The sequence below is a fragment of the Crocodylus porosus genome, unplaced genomic scaffold (assembly GCF_001723895.1).
Source record: "Crocodylus porosus isolate Cpor-Errol unplaced genomic scaffold, CroPor_comp1, whole genome shotgun sequence".
NCBI classification, from domain to species: Eukaryota; Metazoa; Chordata; order Crocodylia; family Crocodylidae; genus Crocodylus; species Crocodylus porosus.
The window spans coordinates 22,578,026-22,583,309 of NW_017728943.1; positions in this window are offsets into that span (position 1 = coordinate 22,578,026).

The window sequence follows — 5,284 nt, forward strand, 5'->3', positions numbered from 1 at the left end:
CATGGAAGGTTCAAGGCCAACATCTTGTGGGCAGGACAAAGTTGTGTTGTGTGATCATGTTTCAGTTGCTTCTTTTTTTGCTGGATGTTGCTACAGTCCTCTTGGATGCTGCCATCGGTTTTTCTGTCAGAGTTATTTTCAGAGGCTATGTTTTGCTAAACTGTTTTGGTTTTCACTTCACTAAAGTTTCTAGCTCTCTGAACATCTGGGACAGAGTAAGAGTTGACCAACCTACTAAGGACTTTAAACTAGGTTCCCAGCAAGGTGGTGAACAGAAGGTGAACAAAACCTCCAGCTACAGAACAAACAATACAGAGAGAGAAGGACCAGAAGAAGAAACTCGACTCAGGGAAGGGACAGGTAGCCACAGAATAGCAAAAAGGGATGCAAGAGGAAAACAAGTAGATTGAAATAAAAAATACTTCCGATGAATGTATACAAATGCAAGGAGTATGGGGAAGAAACAGGATACGCTGGAAATCATAGCCTATGGAGAAAACTGTGATCTCATTGGTATTACAGAGAGTTGGTGGGACAACTCATATAACTGGAACATCAAGGGGTACACTCTATTTAAAAAAAAACAGGGTTGGGAGAAAAGGCAGTGCAATTGTCTTGAACATCAAAAATATACATGTGTGTTCCCTGTTTCAGGAAGAAGACAGCAGATCTGACTGTAACTGAGTGAAAATAAAAGGGAAAAGTGTTATGGTGAGGATTTGTTATACACTGCCAAGTCAGGAAGAAGAGGTGGATGAGGCATTCTTCAAAGAGATGACAACGTTATCCAAAAGTTATGAGATGGTACTTATGGGGGACTTCAGTTTCCTAGCTATCTACTGGAAGAACAACACAGCCAAATATAAAATGACAAGCAAGTTGTGGTGTGGAGGACAACTCCTTTATGTTCCAGAAAACTGAGGATGTGACGAGGGGATCATCTGTTTTGGATTTTGTCCTTACCAACAAGGAAAAATTGGTTGAGCATGTGACAGTGATGGGAAATTAGGGAGGAAGTGATCATGATATGATAGAATTCATGATCCTGAGCATCTGAGGTAAGCAGAATTAAGACATTGGTTTTAAAAGGGCAGATTTAAACCATTTAAAGAAAAATAGGTGCCGTGTGAGGACAGACTGAAAGAAAGGAGGGCTGGCAACTACTACATGGACCATATTAGTAGCTCAACAAGAAGCTATTCAACACAATGGAAGCACAAGAAGAATGGCAAGAAATCAATGCAGCCATCAGGCACCCAGTGCCTTTAGGATGCCTGAAAATTGAAGGGAAATTGAAGGGAAAACATACAAACAATGGAAAGATTGGAAGGCCACTGAAGGTGCATCCAGGAAATAGCAAGAACTTGCAGGGACAAAATCAGAGAAGCAGAAGTAAATAATGAGCTACTCTTGTCAAGGGAAGTTAAGGACTAAAAGAAGAGGATCTGTAAATATGCTAGTCAGAAAAGAAAGAATCAAGGAAGCTGTGGGTCCACTGTTAAACAATCAAGATGAGTTCTTACCAGAAGATGCAAGAAAGATGGAGATATTCAACAGCTAATTTGCATTAATCTTCACAAAAAATTAAGCTGCACTCAGATAGCCAGTAAGGATTATTTGGATAAGGAAGGGGACAGGCTGAGGGGCAAGATAGTAAAAGAGACCATCAGAGAGTTTTTGATTGGTTTGAACCATAAACAGTGTTTGCTCCTGGTAGCTAGCGGGGGGCAAGACTGCACTGGTAGCGGCGGGAGCCCGGTGATGGTAAGCTGGGAGCTCCTGCAGATGCCACTGGCACTGTCAGCAGTGGGGGGTGGTGAGCACTGACCAGGGGTTGGCGACCACTCACAGGCACTACCAGCAGCGGCAGCCAGCAGCAATCGTGGACTGTCGGCAGATACCGTCAGCGGGGTGGCGAGTGGCAACCACCCACAGGTGCCACCAACAGTGTTGGTGGTGCCTTTTTGCAGGGGGTGCACCGCCATGCTCAGGGGATACATGTGCACCCACCTGCAGCCCCTATGTGTTTGAACCAACTCAGGTCAGGAAGACCTGAGAAACTTCAGCTTAGGATATTAAAGGAACTGACAGAAGAGACCTCAGAGCCCTTGGCAATAATATTTACTAAGTTGTGGGGAGACGTGAGGTACCAGAGAACTGGAAAAGGGCCAATATAGTGCCCCTCTTTAAAAAACCCAACAAAACAAAACAAGGAGCACCCAGGGAATAATAGAACAGTTAGCCTGACAGGAATATGTTGGAGCATATTATAAGTAAGTCCATTTGCAAGCATCTGCAAGAGGAAAGGCTGATCACAAGCAGCCAGCATGGATTTGCTAAGAACAAGCTGTGCCAAACAAATGTGATCTTCTTCTCTGACAAAATAAGGTGGGTGGCTGAAGGGAACGCAGTGGATATAACGTACTTGGACTTCAGTGATGCTTTTGAGAAAGTCCCACATGACCTTCTCCTAAGCAAATTGAAGAAGTGTGTGCTAGGCAAAACTACTACAGGGTGGGTAGACAACTGGCTCAACAGCCACTAGCGAAAGCTAATTATAAATGGATCTATGATGAAATGGCAGGAGGTTTTAAGTGGAGTTCCACTCCTGGCTCCAGTGCTCTTCAACATGTTTATTAACCATGTAGATACTAGAATAGAGGGCTTCGTGAACAAATCTGCAGATAACATGAATCTGGGGAGGACTGCAAACATGCTGGAGGGAAGGAGCACAATTCAGATGGATCTTGACAGATTGGAACACTGGGCTAGAGTCAACAGGATGCAAATGCATGGTATTACACCACAGGAAGACTTATAAAATATTCAATACACAAATGGTGACAACTGGCTTGATGGCCGCACTTTGGAAAAAGATCTTGGGATCTTGGTAGATCACAGATTCAACATGAGTCTAATGTAATGCACTGGCAAAAAGGCAAATGCAGCGTTCAGCTGCATCAACAAGGGTATTAAGTATAAGACATAGGAGGTGATAGCGCCACTTCACTTGGCACTGGTTAGGACCCATCCAGAGTACTGTGTGCAGTTCTGGATTCCACATTTAAAAAAGGACATGGAGAAGTTAGAGAGGGTCGAATGGCAGTGGCAAAAATGATGAAGGGTTTGGAAGACAAGCCATATAAGGAGAGATTAAGAGAATTAAACATGTTCAGGTTTCAGAAAAGGGAGTTAAGAAGGGACATGATAGCAGTCTTCACATTTCTGAAGGGCTGCAATAAAGAACAGGGAGAACACATTTTCTGCCTTGCTTTGAAGTGTGTGTAATATATAATAATGGGCTAAAAATTGCAGCAAAGTAGTTTTACATTGGATACATTCTTCACTGGTAGAAAAGTGAGGCAGTGGAATAGACTGCCTAGGGAAGTCATGGAATGTCCTTTGAAAGTTTTTAAGAAGACATTAGATAAGCTTTGGTCAGGGATGATCTAGAAGTAGTAATGCCTGGAGTGAGTTGTGAAGAGCAACAGTTGAAAGGCCAGGAGTCCCACTTCCCTCCCACCCTCTCTAGCTCCCACCCGCACAGATCCTTGGAAGATCAAAAGAAGAGCTCTGAAACCCAAAGCAAATAGATATTGGCGAGGACTGTGTTCAGCAGCAAGAGATTGAAGCAGAGCTCCACAACTGGCTTAGTTATGAAAGAAGATTTAAGCAGCTGGGATAAGTTTATGGAGGAGATGCAGAAAAGGGAGCTCTGGCCATCCAGCGAGGGGGTGTGATGTGTGGAGTTATGCTTGCTGTCCCCAGGTTGCAGTGCAGAGTAGAGGGTTTTGTGGTTTTCCCAGGCTTCTAGTCTTTGCTGCTTGTAACTTGCGGTCAGGAAGGATTCCCCCCCCCCCCCGCTCCTGTTTTGACAGATGTCAGGAGTTGTTTCTACTTTCTTCAGAAGCATTGGGGGTTGGCTGCAGCCAAAGCTGGAGAGTTTGACTGGGGTGTGCCAATGCTCCCGTGAGACAATTCTCCCCCGCAAATATTCCTGGTTAGAGGGACTTGCTCCTGCACTCAAGGTCAGACATTACCCCTTGTCAGATTGGCAGGGACTGTGGGAGTTTTTGCCATCTTTGCAACAGAGGGCAGAATCCTTTTCCTTGAATCTCTCAAGTGTATTTTAGCAAACAGCAGTGGCAGGTCATTGGCAGTGCTCTTGTCCCCTTGCTTTACCTCTGGCAAGTTAAGATGCTTCGGAAGTTTTTGGTTATTGGACCTGGTGATTGTGTGAGGGTTCTTCATGCAGTTTTATGAATAGTTTAGATCAATGTCAAATTCAAATTAACTGAATCCAGGCTGAAGGGCTTGCCACAACTGCCAGAGCTGCTGTGTTGGCATGGCCAGTACATGTGGGGTTAATGGTGCTGCCACTGGCCACCCTGCCTCCTATTTGTATGCTAAATTGCAATGGCAACCAGAAATTCAATGCTGAGCCAGTAGCTCAGTAATGTTAACTCTCTGGGTGCTGACCGTGTCAGCAGAGGGGCTCTGGAAGTCTGGTGGGCCACATTTGGATTCGGGTTAAGCCATAAAGAAGCACCACAGGCCAATGACTGTTGATCAGCGTGGGCTACATCCAGCCCATGGGCTGTATGTTTGACACTCCTAGCCAATGGCCTAACAAGGGACAACTGCCCTTGGGGTCTGCAAGAGTGAGGGGTAAAAAACAAGGCTTTTGCTGCAGCTGCAATTGCTATCGCAGCAGCAACTGGAAATTGCTGTTACCCCCCACCCCTGCAGTCTCCCCAGATGCCCAGCTGCATTTTTTGGGCTGCTGCTTCAGCGCTCAACCTTTTTTCCCCGGCCTGCTGGATGGACAATACCCAGTCTGCGCACAGGCCAGACGTGGCTGGTGGCCCTGGGCAGACCAAGCAGAGCCCACAGGAGTCGGAAGCAGCCAGCTCCGATGCAGCCACTCAAGGGGAAGGGGGCTTGGCATGGTCCAAGTCCAGCTGCCTAGGGGAGAAAGGGGCGTGTCTCAGCCAGGCCCGGAGACCGGGCATGGCAGCCACCGGGCGCCCAGCGGCCGTGGCGGCGCGTGTCGGCCGCGAGAAGACGCCAGTTCTGACCCTCCCGGGCAAGGGGGGAGCCAGCAGGAGGGGCGGGGCCAGGCGTCGCTGCTGCAGCCAATTCGCGGCACCCACCGTCGGCGTCATTGGGGCAGCCACGGGCCAATGAGAAAATTCCGTGCCGCCGGCGCCGGCCAATAGGCTGGGACAGGCCGGCTGTTGCTAGGCAGACTTGGCGGCCGGGCCCAATGGGGAGCGGGGAGGCT